This window comes from Zalophus californianus, chromosome 3, assembly GCF_009762305.2.
Source record: "Zalophus californianus isolate mZalCal1 chromosome 3, mZalCal1.pri.v2, whole genome shotgun sequence".
Taxonomy (NCBI): Eukaryota; Metazoa; Chordata; class Mammalia; order Carnivora; family Otariidae; genus Zalophus; species Zalophus californianus.
In genome coordinates this window covers 106717847-106736115 of record NC_045597.1, presented here as the reverse complement: position 1 = coordinate 106736115, position 18269 = coordinate 106717847, and the positions used below count along the sequence as shown (strand labels likewise).

Sequence of the window (18269 nt, the reverse complement as noted above, 5' to 3'; positions counted from 1 at the left end):
GGACCACTTACTGGAAGGTAGGACGCGCGGAGAAGTGAATCCGAGGTGATATTCGGGAGGATAGACGGCGGGGGAGGGGGCCTCCGTCGGCCACTTCTGGCAAGTGATAGAGCCGAGGAGCACAAAATTGGAACTTTTAGAAGTCGGCTCCACTGAGGGATGTCGCTCCAGTGGCTAAGCAGGGGTTGGAACCCTCACGGGACAGTATGGTCTCAGGACCCTCGGGGTCACAGACCAGGGGTGCCTGAGTACGGCAGAGCTCCCAGGTAGCGAGCGCGGAAGCCGGCTGCAGAGACGGAGCAGAGGCCCGGGCTCTCAGCTCGGGGTTGGCATAAACCGTGATCCGCGGCAAAGTCGGGCCACTGCTCCTCCAGCAGGGACCCAACAAACGGCAGATCCAGGGAGATTTCCCCTTCCTCCCCCCAGGGAGGAGTGGTGCAGGAGCGCACCGCAGGGATCTGCTTGGTTTGGAGACTCCACACCAAGTCCAGTACCAGAGATAGAAACACTCACTCGGTCACAGGCCAGGTGAGCACGGAATGCGGGCGGAGGCCAGGGAGATGGGAGTGACTGACTGCTTTTCTCTGGGGGCTCACTGAGGAGTGGGCCCCGAGTTCTCGGCTCCTCTGGGGCAGAGATTGGGAGGCCATATTTTCACTTTCGTCCTCCAAAGCTGTACCGAGAGCTTGCAGGGAACAAAAGCTCCGGAGAGCAAACCCGAGCAGATTACTTAGCCCGGACCGGCAAGGGCGGGGCAATTCCGCCTCCGGCAAAGACATTTGGGAACCACAGGAAGAGGCCCCTCCCCCAGAAGATCAGCAAGAAAAGCCAGCCAAGGCCAAGTCTACCGATCAATGAGAACCGAAGAACTCCAGCGCTAGGGGAATACTGCACATAGAATTCAATGGCTTTTTTTACCATGATTCTTTAGAATTTCAAAGTTAATTTTTTAACTGTTTTTTTTTAATTTTTCTTTTTCCCCTTTTCAACCAACATCTTATCAATCCCTTTTTTAAATTTTTTTTTTTATTTTTCAGTTTTAGAGTCATATTCTATCCCTTCATAGTAGTTACTATTATTTTTGGCATATATATATAAGTTGTTCTCTCTTTAGAATTTTGAGATTCTCTCCCTTTCTTTTTTTTTAACCTTCTTTCTTTTTTCAAACAACTTCTTATCAATTCCTTTTATAAAATTTCTTATAATTTTCATCTTTACAGTCATATTCCATCCCTTCATCATATCAACCCTACTTTTGTACATATATAAGTTTTTCTTTCTTTAAAATTTTGGGAGGCACTTTCTTCTAACAGACCAAATATACCCAAAATCTAGTGTGTGGCACTGATCTATGCATCAGCCTCATCATATTTGATCATATTCTGTTTTTATGTTTTGTTCTGTTTTTGTTTGTTTTTATCTTATTCTTTTATTCTTTTTTTTTCTTTTTCTTTTTTCTTTCTTTCCCTTTCTTTTCCCCTGGTTTCAGGTCTTTTCTGATTTGTTTAGAGTATATTTTCTGGGGATGTTGTTACCCTGTTTGCATTTTGTTCTCTCATTCATCTATTCTCCTCTGGACAAAACGACAAGATGAAAAAAATCACCTCAACAAAAAGAACAAGAGGTAGTACCAACTGCCGGGGACCTACTCAATACGGACATTAGTACGATGTTGGACCTAGAGTTCAGAATCATGATTTTAAAGTTAGTAGCTGGGCTTGAAAAAAGCATGGAAGTTATTAGCGAAACCTTTTCTGGAGAAATAAGAGAACTAAAATCTAACCAGGTCGAAATCAAAAAGGCGATTAATGAGGTGCAATAAAAAATGAGGGTGCTAACTGCTAGGATAAATGAGGCAGAAGAATCAGTGATATAGAAGAACAAATGATGGAAAATAAAGAAGCTGAGAAAAAGATAGCTAAACAACTACTGGATCATGAGAGCAGAATTCGAGAGATAAGCAATAACATAAAACGAAACAACATTAGAATTGGGATCCCAGAAGAAGAAGAAAGAGAGAGAGGGGAAGAAGGTATATTGGAGCACATTATAGCAGAGAACTTCCCTAATTTGAGGAAGGAAACAGGCATCAAAAACCAGGAGGCACAGAGAACCCCTCTCAAAATCAATAAAAATAGGTCACCACCCCGAGATCTAATAATAAAATTTATGAGACTCAGGGACAGAAAATCCTGAAAGCAGCTCGGGGGAAGAGATATGTAACCTACAATGGTAGAAACATTAGATTAGCAACAGACGTATTCACAGAGACCTGGCAGGCCAGAAAGGACTGGCATGATATCTTCAGAGCACTAAACGAGAAAAATATGCAGCCAAGAATACTATATCCAGCTAGGCTGTCCTTGAAAATAGAAGGAGAGACAAAAAGCTTCCAGGACAAACAAAAACTAAAGGAATTTGCAAACACGAAACCAACCCCACAAGAAATATTGAAAGGGGTCCTCTAAGCAAAGAGAGAGACTAAAAGCAACATAGACCAGAAAGGAAACCAGACAATATACAGTAACAGTCACCTTACAGGCAATACAATGGCACTAAATTCATATCTTTCAATAGTCACCCTGAATGTAAATGGGCTAAATGCCCCAGTCAAAAGACACAGGCTATCAGACTGGATAAAAAAACAAGACCATTCGATATGCTGTCTGCAAGAGACTCATTTTAGACCCAAAGACACCCCCACATTGAAAGTGAAGGGGTGGAAAACAATTTACCATGATAATGGACACCAAAAGAAAGCTGGGGTGGCAATCCTTATATCAGAAAAATTAGATTATAAACCAAAGACTGTAATAACATGAGGAAGGACACTATATCCTACTTAAAGGGTCTATTCCACAAGAAGATCTAACAATTGTAAATATCTATGCCCCTAACATGGGTGCAGCCAATTATATAAGCCAATTAATAACAAAAGCAAAGAAACACATTGACAACAATACAATAATAGTGGGGGACTTTAACAACCCCCTCACTGAAATGGACAGATCATCTAAGCAGAAGATCAACAAGGAAATAAAGACTTTAAATGACACACTGGACAAAATGGACTTCAAAGATATATTCAGAATATTCCATCCCAAAGCAAGGGAATACACATTCTTCTCTAGTGCCCATGGAACATTCTCCAGAATAGATCACATCGTAAGTCACAAATTAGGTCTGAACCAGTACCAAAAGATTGGGATCATTCCCTGCATATTTTCAGACCACAATGCTATGAAACTAGAACTCAATCACAAGAGGAAAGTCAGAAAGAACTCAAGAACATGGAGGCTAAAGAGCATCCTACTAAAGAATGAATGGGTCAACAGGAAATTAAAGAAGAATTAAAAAAATTCATGGAAACAATGAAAATGAAAACACAACTGTTCAAAATTGTTGGGATGCAGCAAAGTCAGTCCTAAGAGGAAAGTATATAGCAATACAAGCCTTTCTCAAGACACAAGAAAGGTCTCAAATACACAACCTAACCCTATACCTAAAGGAGCTGGAGAAAGATCATCAAATAAAGCATAAACCCAGCAGGAGAAGAGAAATAGTAAAGATCAGAGCAGAAATCAGTGAAATAGAAACCAAAAGAATAGTAGAACAGACCAACGAAACTAGGAGGTGGTTCTTTGAAAGAATTAACAAGATGGATAAACCCCTGGCCACTTATCAAATAGAAAAGAGAAATGACCCAAATAAATAAAATCATGAATGAAAGATGAGAGATCACAACCAACACCAAAGAAATACAAACAGGGCGCCTGGGTGGCTCAGTTGGTTAAGCGACTGCCTTTGGCTCAGGTCATCACCTGGAGTCCCAGGATCGAGTCCCACATCAGACTCCCTGCTCAGCACGGAGTCCGCGGCTCCCTCTGACCCCCACCCATGCTCTCTATCTCATTCTCTCTCAAATAAATAAATAAAATCTTTAAAAAAATACAATTATAAGACATATTACGAGCAACTATATTCCAGCAAATTAGATAATCTGGAAGAAATGGATGCATTCCTAGGGATGTATCAACTACGAAAACTGAACCAGGAAGAAATAGAAAACCTGAACAGACCTATAACCACCAAGGAAATTGAAGTAGTCATCAAAAATCTCCCAAAAAACAAAAGCCCAGGGCCAGAGGGTTTTCCAGGGGAATTCTACCAAACATTTAAAGAAGAATTAATACCTGTTCTTCTGAAACTGTTCCAAAACAGAAATGGAAGGAAAACTTCCAAACTCGTTTTATGAAGCCACCATTACCTTGATCCCAAAACCAAAGAAAGATCCCATCAAAAAGGAGAATTACAGACCAATATCCTTGATGAACATGGATGCAAAAATTCTCACCAAAATACTAGCCAATAGGATCCAACAGTACATTCAAAGGATTATTCACCATGATCAAGTGGGCTGCAAGGTTGGTTCAACATCCGCAAATCAATCAATGTGATACAATACATTAACAAAAGAGAGAACAAGAATCATATGATCCTCTCAATAGATGCAGAAAAAGCATTTGACAAAGTACAGCATCCTTTCTAGATCAAAACTCTTCAGAGTATAGAGATAGAGGGTACATACCTCAATATCATAAAAGCCATCTATGAAAAACCTACAGCAAATATCATTCTCAATGGGGAAAACCTGAGAGCTTTCCCCCTAAGGTCAGGAAAGTGGCAGGGATGTCCACTATCACCACTGCTATTCAACATAGTATTAGAAGTCCTAGCCACAGCAATCAGACAACAAAAAGAAATCAAAGGCATCTAAATCGGCAAAGAGGAAGTCAAACTCTCACTCTTTGCCAATGATATGATACTTTACATGGAAAACCCAAAAGACTCCCCAAAACTGCTAGAACTCATACAGGAATTCAGTCAAGTGGCAGGATATAAAATCAATGCACAGAAATCAGTGGCATTCCTATACACCAACAACAAGACAAAAGAGAAATTAAGGAGTCAATCCCATTTACAATTGCACCCAAAACCATAAGATACCTAGGAATAAATCTAACCAAAGAGGCAAAGGATCTGTACTCAGAAAACTATAAAATACTCATGAAAGAAATTGAAGAAGACACAAAGAAACGGAAAAACGTTCCATGGTCATGGGTTGAAAGAACAAATATTGTAAAGATGTCAATGCTCCCTAGAGCAATCTACACATTCAATGTAATCCCCATCAAAATACCATCCACTTTTTTCAAAGAAATGGAACAGATAATCCTAAAATTTGTATGGAACCAGAAAAGACGCCGAATAGCCAAGGGAATGTTGAAAAAGAAAAGCAAAGCTGGTGGCATCACAATTCCGGACTTCCAGCTCTATTACAAAGCTGTCATCATCAAGACAGTATGGTACTGGCACAAAAACAGACACAGAGATCAATGGAACAGACTAGAGAGCCCAGAAATGGACCCCCAACTGTATGGTCAACTGATCTTTGGCAAAGCAGGAATGAATGTCGAATGGAAAGAAAGACAGTCTCTTCAACAAATGGTGTTGGGAAAACTGGACAGCCACATGCAGAAGAATGAAACTGGACCATTTCCTTATACCAGACACAAAAATAGACTCCAAATGGTTGAAAGACCTAAATGTGAGACAGGAGTCCATCAACATCCTAAAGAAGAACATAGGTAGCAACCTCTTTGACCTCAGCCGTGGCAACATCTTCCTAGAAACATCGCCAAAAGCATGGGAAGCAAAAGGACAAAAATGAACTATTGGGACTTCATCAAGATAAAAAGCTTTTGAACAGCAAAAGAAACAGTCAACAAAACCAAAAGACAACTGACAGATGGGAGAAGATATTTGCAAATGACATATCAGATAAAGGGCTAGGATCCAAAATCTATAAAGAACTTATCCAACTCAACACCCAAAGAACAAATAATGCAATCAAGAAATGGGCAAAAGACACGAACAGGCATTTTTCCAAAGAAGACATCCAAATGGCCAACAGACACATGAAAAAGTGCTCACCATCACTTGGCATCAGGGAAATCCAAATCAAAACCTCAATAAGATACCACCTCACACCAGTCAGAATGGCTAAAATGAACAAGTCAGGAAACGACAGATGTTGGTGGGCATGTGGAGAAAGGGGAACCCTTCTACACTGTTGGTGGGAATGCAAGCTGTGCAACCATTCTGGAAAACAGTATGGAGTTTCCTCAAAAAGTTGAAAATAGAGCTGCCCTACGCCCCAGCAATTGTACTACTGGGTATTTACCACAAAGATACAAATGTAGGGATCCGAAGGGGTATATGCACCCCAGTGTTTATGGCAGCAATGTCCACTATAGCCAAACTGTGGAAACAGTCAAGATGTCCATCGACACATGAATGGATAAAGGAGAGGTGGTATATATATACAATGGAATATTATGCAGCCATAAAACAATGAGATCTTGCCATTTGCAACGACGTGGATAGAACTGGATGGTGTTATGCTGAGTGAAATAAGTCAATCAGAGAAAGACATGTATCATATGACCTCGCCGATATGAGGAATTCTTAATCTCAGGAAACAAACTGAGGGTTGCTGGAGTGGTAGGGGGTGGGAGGGATGGGGTTGCTGGGTGATAGACATTGGGTAGGGTATGTGCTATGGTGAGTGCTGTGAATCGTGCAAGACTGTTGAATCATAGATCTGTACCTCTGAAACCAATAATGCAATATATGTTAAGAAAAATAAAAGGAGTAGATAGCAGGAGGGGAAGAATGAAGGGGCGGAAATTGGAGGGGGAGACAAACCATGAGAGACGATGGACTCTGAAAAACAAACTGAGGGATCTAGAGGGGAGGGGGATTGGAGGATCGGTTAGCCTGGTGATGGATATTAAGGAGGGCACGTTATGCATGGAGCACTGAGTATTATGCACAAACAACAAATCATGGAACACTACATCAAGAACTAATGATGTGGGGCGCCTGGGTGGCTCAGTCATTAAGCTTCTGCCTTTGGCTCAGGTCATGGTTCCAGTGTCCTGGGATCAAGCCCCGCATCAGGCTCCCTGCTTGGCAGGAAGCCTGCTTCTCCCTCTCCCACTCCCCCTACTTGTGTTCCCTCTCTCTCTCTGTCTCTGTCAAATAAATAAATAAAATCTTTAAAAAAAAATTGATGTATGGTGATTAACATAACAGTAAAAATTTTAAAAAAGCACATGTAGAAAACAAATAAAAAGAAAATTAAAAATTACCTAGGATCCTAACACATAATCAATGCAAATGTTTTGTTCTCTGTGTCCATGTAAAGCTCATTTCTCTATGTGTATTTTTTTTTTAAGATTTTATTTATTTATTTGAGAGAGAAAGATAGTGATAGCGAGAGAAAGCATGAGTGGGGAGGAGAGGGAGAAGCAGGGAGCCCAATGCGCGGTTTGATATTGGGACCTTGGGATCATGACCTGAGCCAAAGGCAGAGAGTTAACTGACTGAGCCACCCCTCTATGTCAATTTTTGATATAAATCATACTATGCCTAGTATTTGTCATTAACCCTTATACGTAAAAATCTATTATAAGGAAGTTTTCCATATAAATAGATGTATAATATTTTCATATATAGCATACTGCCTAATTTAGAAGAATTTCATTAAATATTTGTTGAATGGTTTAATTTTATAGGCATTTAAAATTCCATAAACAACATTATTTAATAAGTTCATCCATAGTTAGATACTTAGGTTTAGTTTTTGTTACCCACTCAACTCTTCCATTGTTCTGTATTCTCAGTAAAAAACTGGGGTATTCTCTGGAATCATCAATGATCCTGTGGAGATTAGGTTGTAAATATCTGAGGACATTGATTTGCACTATTATGCTATTTTATTTCTCATGTGTTTGCATGGGAATGGGGTCACTAATATGTTCTGAGATTCTTTATAATTATCCCTTTGAGTGATTTTTTTTTTTTTTTTTACACAGCCCAAATTGTCTGGAAATAATACCTATCTGCTGGTTTTTATTTTATTTTTTACATTCGTATAGACAGTTTTTATAGCTCACATATGATAAGTATTATCTTCTAAGACAGAATATTCCAAACTGAAGGAAATAATTATTTGGATTGTATATTAAGTATAAATACTAGCTTCCCTCCCTTCTAAAAAATTATGATACTGTAACCCTGTATTGTTGTCCAAGAATCAGCATATTTAAGAACCTCGCCAGGCAGATATAGGTTTGTTACATGTCTTCATCATTACCACAGCCCATGAGGTAGTTGTGGGTTTTGGAGGCAACAGTTTGGTAGACGGGAGGAACATGATTTTCAAGATGTTTTGAACTTCTCAGAGCAAGACCTAGTGTTGGCCATTTTTTCTGCCATTTTCAGGCTGAAAGATACAAATCACACTCTCCAGTTGCTTTTAAAAAGCACCTGTAAGAATGAGTATAAACACAGGAAGTCATAAAGGGCAACAAAGAAGCAAGTTTGCTATTGGAGGCTTTAGGAATTCTTTATGTACTAAGCAAAATTTTTTAAAAAATTGGAAATTTCCTTTTGATTTTTCAATGGACCCAGTTATCCTTTTCACCAGTGGCAACTGTTCTTTGTCTCAGGGGAAGAAAAATACAGAAGAGTATAATTAAATATTTGACTTCTGTATTTCTTAAGCTTAACACCTAAGGTTACACAATTGATTGGAAACTATATGTACTCTATCCGACACAAGGCATCCTCACCCTTGACCCTAGGCTAGCTAAAAATTACATAGCCTGAAGGAAGAGAGAGAGTAATAACAGAACACAGCTGATTAAATACTGTTAGACAAACCTGAGAATATACTGTGGTCTCTTCTGCACTAATATCCTGCTGGGAATTGGTGGGAAATAGAAAATCCAGATCGACTTAGGATACCTCAGAGTTAGAGGGGCGAGTTGCTCAACTTCTCTGTGGAGTTCCTGGCAGCCACTGTATGGAAAGGATGGCGATGCTGGCAGGTGGGTTTGGCATAGCCTTGAAGGTCCAGTGTAATTATATGTCTCCTGTGGTCCAAGAGTGGTGAGGAAGTAGCTAAAAAAGAGTGAAACATGGTGATGACCTGTTAGAGCATGCAATGTGCTGTAGTTACCTGCATCAACAATAATGATAAGGCAGTTGAAAGTGAGGCTGTTTCAGGGTGTACATCTTACATTAATGATGACCATGAACAAAGCTAGGGACTTCCTCCCTAAACAACCCACCAATCCAATGCTGCAATCCTCTATAAGCCCCTATAAATGTAGTAAGATCCTTGAACAGAAAGAAGAAAGACCTTTAAATAAATGAAATTTTCTTGAATTATTTGTAGTAAATTTTTCCCAATGGGAAGAATGAGAGATTTAAATAAAAAACTGTTCCATTATAGAGGCATCAGGGAAAGTTATATTTCTCCAAACTGCCAGAACTATAGTTAGTTATCATATTAAGTTCTCCTGGGTGGAAAACAGGTGTTCCTATATGCTAAAGAAATCTGAAAGGAGAGTGAAGGAAAGGATTTCAGATTTAGAATGAAGATTTTATGTTTTGAACTGGCCAATTCTTTCTGTGGAGCTTGCCACATTTTAAAGTTGGAAAAGGAAGAGTTTGTGTGGAATGAGACACCCAGGTAATTCTGAGCTTCTAGTATATACTCCCTCAAGTTACCATACTGCTATTTCCTAAGAATGAAGTGGTATTTAAAAGTAAAAAAGTAAATAAATGTTAAAGAACACACAAATGTGGGATATAGTGTGCATTACATTTTGCTGGATGAACATCAGAAGTTTTATTTATTCATTTACATATTTTGATTAAGAACTTACCAAATACAATGCAGTAAAGCAAAACAGAGTCCTAGAGAAGTGAGCAGAAGGTAGGGTTACCCTCCTCTACTGCTGCTTTTGCTCTTCGCCCTGGGGAAGGTGTTAAGGATAGAAGGCATCTGCTAATATGCAAATATGGTCTAAGAAAGGTAACCTATTGTGTCACTCACTGTCAGCTTAATTCCCAAATTAGGTAGGTAAATCTCTTCTAAGAAATGACTTACACGCATATTTTTTTACATCAGAAAAGGGGAAAATTTTAAAGCACTCAGTATTTTCAGGTGGAGCAAGTCAAGGACATGTGCTATGGCAAAAAAATCTGTTACATTGGTAAAGGACTCTGGGGCTTCTGGGATTTGGGGGCGGGGACAGGATGAGCACGTGTGTTGTAGTATGGTCCAGGCAGAAAGATGGCATAAAATGGGCAAAGGCAGAGAACTAAAGGCAAGCTACTTAAGAGATGCAATCTGGATAAAAGTGCATGTAGGTGCTTTATGTGTCTATCAAAACATAGCTGTATGAGTGTGAGAATATTTTATCTAAAATAGTATGCTTTTGGTCTGATGTGCTCCTTTTCTATTATCTATCTATCATCTATCTATCTATCTACCATCTTCTTTGCTCCCTCCCTCCCTCCCTCCCTCCCTCTCTGTCATGGTCATCTTCTTCTTCTCCCCCCCTCCTCTTCCTTCTTCTTCTTCTCCTCTCTTTCCCTCTCTCTCTCTTTTTCCCCTACAGTTTTGGTTTATTGACAGTTGCTGTTTTTATACAGTTATTCTATTTCTTTAAACTTACCTCTCAAATGCCTTTCTCTTTCTATCTTAATTCATGGGTACTTATTTTCAATTTATATGTTTTGATTTTCCCCTTTCTCTCTTGGAGTATCTTTATGCAGTTAGTCATTTTTAGCTAGACTAAAAGCCTTGTAAATACAACTTCGTGTACATGTGTGAGTACTCATTTAGGTTAACTTCCTAGCAGGGAGAAAGTTTCCAAGGACAGGTATGGTTTAGATTTTTTATACATATTATCAGACTGCTTCTATAAACAATTTATATTCCTATTGAAACTTTATGCTCTCATGGAGGGACACATTGGTGTGGGACTTCAGAACCCAAGCAGAATGAGAATGGTGTCATATAGTTTAAAACTTAGAACAGGGTGTCAGAGCTTTAACAGGCACCTACCCAGGAAAATGGATGGCAATGCAAATAGACATAGGCTACATATAGACTATTAATCAAATATATAAATTTATTAAATAAAATTGTAGGTATGTTTCTCACCGCCAACAATAGTAGTTATAAATACAGAAAAGAAGAAAATCAGAATAAACTGTAGTGTTAGATTCAAATTAGAGGTGAACTCATGGTTTTTCAACAGAGAGATGGACGGATGGATAAATAGATAATAAACTAATGCATATGTAAATCAATGCATATATTCCCGAGTTCTAGTCACTGTGATCTTGAGAAACAATTGCTAACCTAAAGCAATGAACCCATGTAGTACACAGATATTTGTTTCTGTGTACCATTTTCTATATAAGAAAAAAAAGTACATTGCAGAAATAGCTGCTATTAGGGCTGGGGAAGGGAATATGAGCCTAGAATATCCACAGCTGTGGGAAGAAAATGCTTAAAAAATGATAAAATATCCCAAAAGAATAGAAAAACTAGGTTAGATGAACTCCCACTGACCAAATCTGGATAATTTGAGAATCAAAGAAAAAATGACAGTATAGATTATAATCCAACAAATAAATCAGGGAACCATGAGATGACAAAGATTGGAAAAATAAATGAATGATCCGAAATTCTTTTTAAGGAATGGGATATTTACATAGTTTCAAAATACCTTCCCACAAAATACCTATAATCACAAAGGGAAAAACAGTTACCTTATAGTACACAAGACTGGAAAACACCATCTTAAATTATTAAACACTATCAATAATGGGGCAAATGGAAATACTTTGCCATTTGACAGGATCCAATGAGAAGCATACAGTATCATTTCTGTGATATTCCTGCCAAAGATGCAGTTCTGAATCTAGTCATAAGGCAATGTCAGACAAACCAAACTTGAGAAATATTCTTAAAAAAAAAAAAGCCTGTAATCTATAAAAATATCAATCTCATGAAATTTAAGGAACTGTTCCAGACTAGAAGAGAGGAGAGAGACATTACAACTAAATGTAACATGTAATTCTGAATCAGATACTTTTGCTGTAAAAGATATTTTTGGGACAATTGCCAAGACCTGAGTAGAGTCTGATAATTAAATAATAGCAACATCCTCAGGTATACCTTCTGGTTTTGATTGTTTCATTGTGGTTATAAGACGACTGCCCTTGCTTATAAAAACTACCCACCACACTACCTGGGAATGACAGACCAGAAAGGATTAAAAAAATATTATTTATACTGTACTTCTAATTTTTCCATTCATTTATGATTCTTTTAGAGAAAAAGAGATTATTTAAATCATAATTATTTAAAAACCAATACCAACAAAAATATAGCAAGCAATAGGAAAAAATAGAGCAATAATTCATGATTTTAACCGTTTCATATCATTTCTATAGATTTCTTGCTATATTCAGTACACACTACAAACTATCCTACTCCGTTCTCACCTTAATCCACATAGGGTTAAAGTCATATGGTCACTTTCTCACAGCTTTTTGATATGATGCTTTCATCTTCTTATTTCCCAGGATTTGTATTAGCGAAATGTCTTCTTGTTCTAAAAAGCAGAATATGAACAGGAAAACATTCTCTAATATGAGAGGAAAAAGCTTTTGAAGTGATCTCTTCTGGAAGTTTTATGTTCACTGCTATCCTTTAGCTTTCCCCAAATGCCCACAAGCCAGAGATTTCATGTGTTATTTCTGTAATTTGGTAGTTTTCATTCAAATTATGCATTAAAAATGAATATCCATCTTAAAACAATTGGCATGGTTAATTATCTACTAAATTTTTCATTTCACAAAAGGCAGTGCTTTATGCCATACATTTACACGGTTAGGGGACTTTTAAGTCAGAAAGACACATTTATGTTAAGTCAGGAATCAAGCTAAAAATTCCTCTAATCTCACATTCCTACTTTAGATTCACAGTTTTTTCTCTAGATTTTATTTTAAAATCTACATTTCAATCACAACTATATTTTCAAGAAATTAAATATAGAAAATTAATACCATTCACACTGAAGAAATGTGTAATTAATGACATAAAAATTAAGATATGCTAATTAAATCTAAAAGCAGATATTAACATACCAAATTACTGTTTTCATAAATGTTTAAATAAATGTTAATTCTTAGGAACTGAATACTTAAGATGAATATATTCCTGCAGCATTTTATTCTATAAGCTGATTACAAAATATCTGATAGAAAACAATGCACTAAATAAATACAAATAATAAAGCAGGTGTTTCTACGGCCAAATATGGAAATGTTTTTATCTTCACGGGTTATTTTTCAAATGTGTATGTGTATTCAGATGTAAAATAATTTGTGAAATAATCTGTGAGAATATATATCTTATTCGTTTCTAGGGTTGCGGGAACAAAGTGCCACAAATTAGACTACAGCCTTCTCCGCCACGCAGCTTGTTCTTTCTAAAATGGCGCCCCACACTCGGACAAACTTGTGGAGATGGCGCGGCCGTGCAAGTACCTACCGGAGCCGAGGGGAAGGTGAGACAGGCCAGCGAGAGCGCTGCTCGCGCCTTCTGGCAGTGGGATGCCGCTGCCTGCCCTTCTTCTCCTTGTGGGACCCCTCCAGCGCCCCGTCCCTTCGGGTGGAGGGCCTGGCGCGACGCAAACGACCTGGTCGGACCAGGCGTCACGAGGAGAGCAGGCTTGGCGGTGCGGGAAGCCCGAGTACCCCAGTGCCTTTCGGGTTCCCTCAGTGGGATTCCCGAGGGATGTGGCAGCCTCTGCCCAGCGTTGCACCTCCTGGCCTTTGGGCTACCCCAGGGCTCTGAGCCCTGACAGCTTTGTGCAGAGGAGGACTGTCTGCTCACCCCGACTCGGGTTTCCCAGAGTCCGACTGAGCCCCATGGGACGGTGCTCTCACGATGGGCTGCTTATCCCTCAGGGGTGGTGACAGGAGCACAGGGTGGCCCGTGCCTGACAGGAGAGGCCGCCGCTCCGGGAACGCGTGGCCCCAATGTGTTCAAGTCTCTGTGCAATGGGAAGATGGTGGGCCAGAGCAGTCTGGTGGCGATGTCGGAGGACATCAGGTCGCCCCTCCTGTGCCACTCATCCCAACTGCTTGTTCGGAGTGTTGGTTTGCTTCTGCTAATTCAGATATGAACCCATTTTCCAGCACATTGTTGAGCTGATTTCAGTGGATGAAGTAGTAGGCCGTCAGTACAAATACCTTTCTGTCCCGGAAGTCGCTGCCTCATAATCCCTTCTTAACTCAAGATTTCATTTTCTTGGTTTCCCAAAGGAGATGAGTTGTTTCTTGCTGCTGCCTAGTCCAGGTAACAGTAAAGGTACGTGTGAGTAAACGAATGGCTGTAAGAGAAAAGGAATGCAAGTTTTGGGTATAGTACTTTTCGGACAAGTGTTTCTGCCTAGTTAGTGCTTAGGTGCCTGACAGTGTTTAGGTGGTTAGTGCTCATGCCTGTTTTACTTGTTGGGTTAATTTTGATTTGCTGTGTGGTAAGTGGGTAAACTGTTGATAGTTTTGAGGGTTTTTTTTTTTTTCCTTTAATCTTTTATCTTTGTAAATTCTTTCTCTTAAGGAAGATACTACTCTTTTTTTCTTTGGCTCTCTTGGTACAGGAATTGAGATTTAACATCAGTCAACAAGCACGCAAAAATGTTTAAGGTCACACCACCTCCCGTGGATGTAACTCAGTTGTACTTACATGCTAATTATATGTGCTATATGATGGGGGAGTCATTCTTGTGCACTTTTCCCTTTTTAATAGGATAATTTGATTAAAATGAGGACAAAGCCAAACAAAACAAAACACAAAGTGCTGCAAACTGGGTGCTTAAAACAACAGAAATGTATTGTCTCACAGTTCCGAGGCTGTAAGTCTGAAATCAAGGTCCTGGCAGGACCATGCTCCTTTGAAGGCTCCAGGGAAGGATCCTGCCTGGCCCCTTTCTATCTTCTGGTAGTTACTAGCAAGCTTTGTTTTCTCTTGTCTTGTAGATTCATCACTTCAATCAGTGCCTCTGCTGTTACATGATGTTCTCCTTGTGTGCATGTCTCTGTTTTAAATTTTCCTCTTCTTTATTTTATTTTATTTTATTTATTTGACAGAGAGCAACACAGCAAGAGAGGGAACACAAGCAGGGGGAGTGGGAGAGGGAGAAGCAGGCTCGACGCTGAGCAGGGAGCCCGATGCGGGGCTCGATCCCAGGACGCTGGGAGCATGACCTGAGCCGAAGGCAGGCCCTTAATGACTGAGCCACCCAGGCGCCCCACAAATTTTCCTCTTCTTATAAGGATACCAGTCATTGGATTAGGGCCCACCCTAATTTAATATGACCTCTTTTTAACTTGATTACGTCTTTCCACATAAGATCCAATTTCCAAATAAGGTGACATTCTGTGATTCCAGGTTGACATACATTTTTGGGGTGGGTATAGGGACACCATTCAACCCAATACAGATGGTAAACATTTCTTCCGTATTTCAATTATAATTATTATGTAATAAAATTATATGAGCAAGCATATATATGTATATATATAAAATGAAAATTAATAATGTATAGTGAAAACAAAACATTCACCTTAAAATTTATATTAAAAACCTTGATTAAACTATTTTTACAGTTTCTGAAGCTGTGTCATGAATGTGTCTGGTATAATGGAACAAGCCCAGGCTTTGTGATTAGAGATGAAGTTGCCAAATTACTTTGTGATCTCAGGAAAGTTACTAAACATCTCCCACACTTTGTTTCATCATCTGTTTATACAGTATAAAATCACTGGACAACTTAAAGCAAAAAAACTAAGTAGATCATCTACTTTTAAATTGTTAGATTAGATTTTTCTTTTGTATCCAATTTTGAAAATTAGGTACACAATACACGTACCTAATGTATTTATTATTCTCCCTACCTCTCTTTCCCTAAAGTAGGAATGTATTTTTTCAGATAATTAATTTATGGCTCTGACAATTATAAGAATCAAATTTTTATGTATGACCCTACTAGTCTGCCCCAATAATAGCAGTTAATTCAGGCCTTATTTAAAAACAAATTTAATATAGAGTTCAGGTATGACATGTTCAGAAGAGTGTTAGAACTACAGTGACTATGATTTGTTAGCTCCATGATCTTAGATAATGTGAGGTCCCTATGTGAGCCCCAGTTTCTTCTATGTAAAATAAGGATGATATTACTGGGTTGTGAAGTGGTACAGATTAAATGCTCAGGTGAAGGTGGATAGCACATGTAACAAACAGAAGATTGTTGCTTGGAGACATTATGATTCCTTCAAGTGTGTCCTCATTTAGAGGACAGGTTAGAATAATAATATCATTTATATACACTATAACATATACTGCATTATCTCAGATTCTCTTGCAGCTTGGGTTCCATGTGTGACTTAAATTCAGCCAACCGGGGCATTTATCTGAAATTTGAAAGATAGACTTGAGGTGATATCACACTTTTATGCTTTCTCCTAGTAAACAAGGTCTTAATAGTGTGTATGAGTGTGTGTGTGTGCCTTATTAGGATCGCTAGCTTTGTTGATTGAGTACTTAATGAAGCCAACTATTTGCCAGGTTCTGGTAGGTGCTAGATGTTGGTACATCTCTCTTATATGGTGACAGGACTGTTCAAACTTAGGGTGATAAATGATGACAGAAAAACACTGAGTTCTTTGGGAGCACAGAGAAGAAATAGCAAATTTTTTAAATTGCAATTTAAAAGATCAATAAACCGTGTCTTCAAAATCAAATAAACTCATTTTGGGACACCAACAAGAATGTGTTAATAATGTGTTATATAGTGTTACTATATAGTGTTTAAAACTATAAAATTAACTCTAAAATCTAGTGCCATTTATTAAAAAGAACTAAAATGTTTTAGAAATAATTGTGAAGTCAGTTAACTTATTTTGTTATTAACATTAATGATTTTCAGATTATACAATTAAGATCTTTAAATCTGGTGATATCAGTCATTTTGAGGGAGCTATAGTTCATTTGCAAGTGGATTAATTTCTGAATATGGATTTTAGCTTATTAATGAATCGCCTTTTACTCACTTTAAAATCCTCAGCCCAAATGATTAGCTATAGTCCACTTATACAATTAATATACTTTTTCATTTTATAAATGAAAAATATATAAGGAAAAACAAAAGTACATTTTTAATGGACAATTTAAACAGATAATGATGGAAAGATGTAGTTTGAATATTTCTGCTATAATCTTATTACCTGGATGTATACAGGTACATAAAATAGGCCATGTTAGTATATAAGGAATGACTTAGATTTATTGAGTTATTATTATGTATCAGTATGTGTGATAGGTGTTATCTATAAACATGAAAACATAACAATTGCGTAGTTATTTTCTGAGGTAGGGGTTCAGTTCCCTCATATGTAAAAAGGAAAAGTGTAATACTAGCTTCTCATGGAGATCTTTTGGAAAAAAGAAGATTAATTATCTGAGCTCACACCATGGCTAACTGGTAGATGATTTGAAGATAGTACAGGGTTTGAGCTCTAAGTAAATTAATATCACCATTAAAACATCTAGGCAACACAATGATTGATCAAAGTCAATCTAGACATCTATACATTGGGTTGAAAAATGTCTATAGGCAATCAGCATCTATTGCCACCTACTTTTATGCTCTCTGTAGATCTCGCAGTCCTAAAGCCTAAAATCTATATTTCCCAGACTCCCTGGTTGTGACAGGGGTAAATGAGCTTTAGTTTCTGCCAGCGTGATGCACTGACATGAACTTTGGAAAGCAGAGGAAGTACAGAGGACCTTCCTCTGGCAGCGATGGAAATTGATTTGCGTACTCCAACAGACAGGAGTTTTTGTAGAGGTGGAGCATAGGTACCACTACCTAGTTACATCCAGGCTTTGAGACAGCCAAAATAGCAGTGGGTGTTTCTTGTATCTTCCTGAGCACTGGGGGAGAAGGGGACAGCAGCCACTTCCTGGTCTCAGGACTGGATGTTCTATGATACTGTGATGCTACCAGCACACCTCTACTTTCTCAGCCCTTCTGATGATCATCAACCCTAATTTCTTATATCTCTTACTGCACAAAATATCTTTTTTTTTCTGTATTGGAATATCTTTTTTTTCCTATATTGAACCCTTAATGATACATGTATATTTTGAAAAATAAATATTTAAATGGTTGCTAGAACTGACTAAATATTTTAGTATCATGTACTCATTTCATCATGACTCTCCCCTCGTATATTTGTGATAACATGTTTAAATCTTGTTCAAT

At 38.4% G+C, this 18269-nt stretch overlaps 1 long non-coding RNA gene across 7 annotated transcripts in view; it reads right to left on the bottom strand.

The window, feature by feature from the left end:
• Positions 1-13762, bottom strand: part of LOC113920656 — a 101552-nt gene extending 87790 nt beyond the window's left edge. For 4 of the 7 annotated variants that reach the window (XR_003519332.1, XR_003519329.1, XR_003519331.1 and 1 more), the window contains exons 1-3: positions 13490-13762; positions 12439-12548; positions 8791-9030 (exon numbers count right to left, since the gene is read on the bottom strand). This is a non-coding gene — a long non-coding RNA (uncharacterized LOC113920656). The remainder of the gene's footprint in view (positions 1-8790; positions 9031-12438; positions 12549-13489) is intronic. The other 3 variants (XR_003519335.2, XR_003519334.1, XR_003519330.1) reach the window with 2 other exon arrangements.
• Between the last annotated feature and the right edge of the window lie 4507 nt (positions 13763-18269).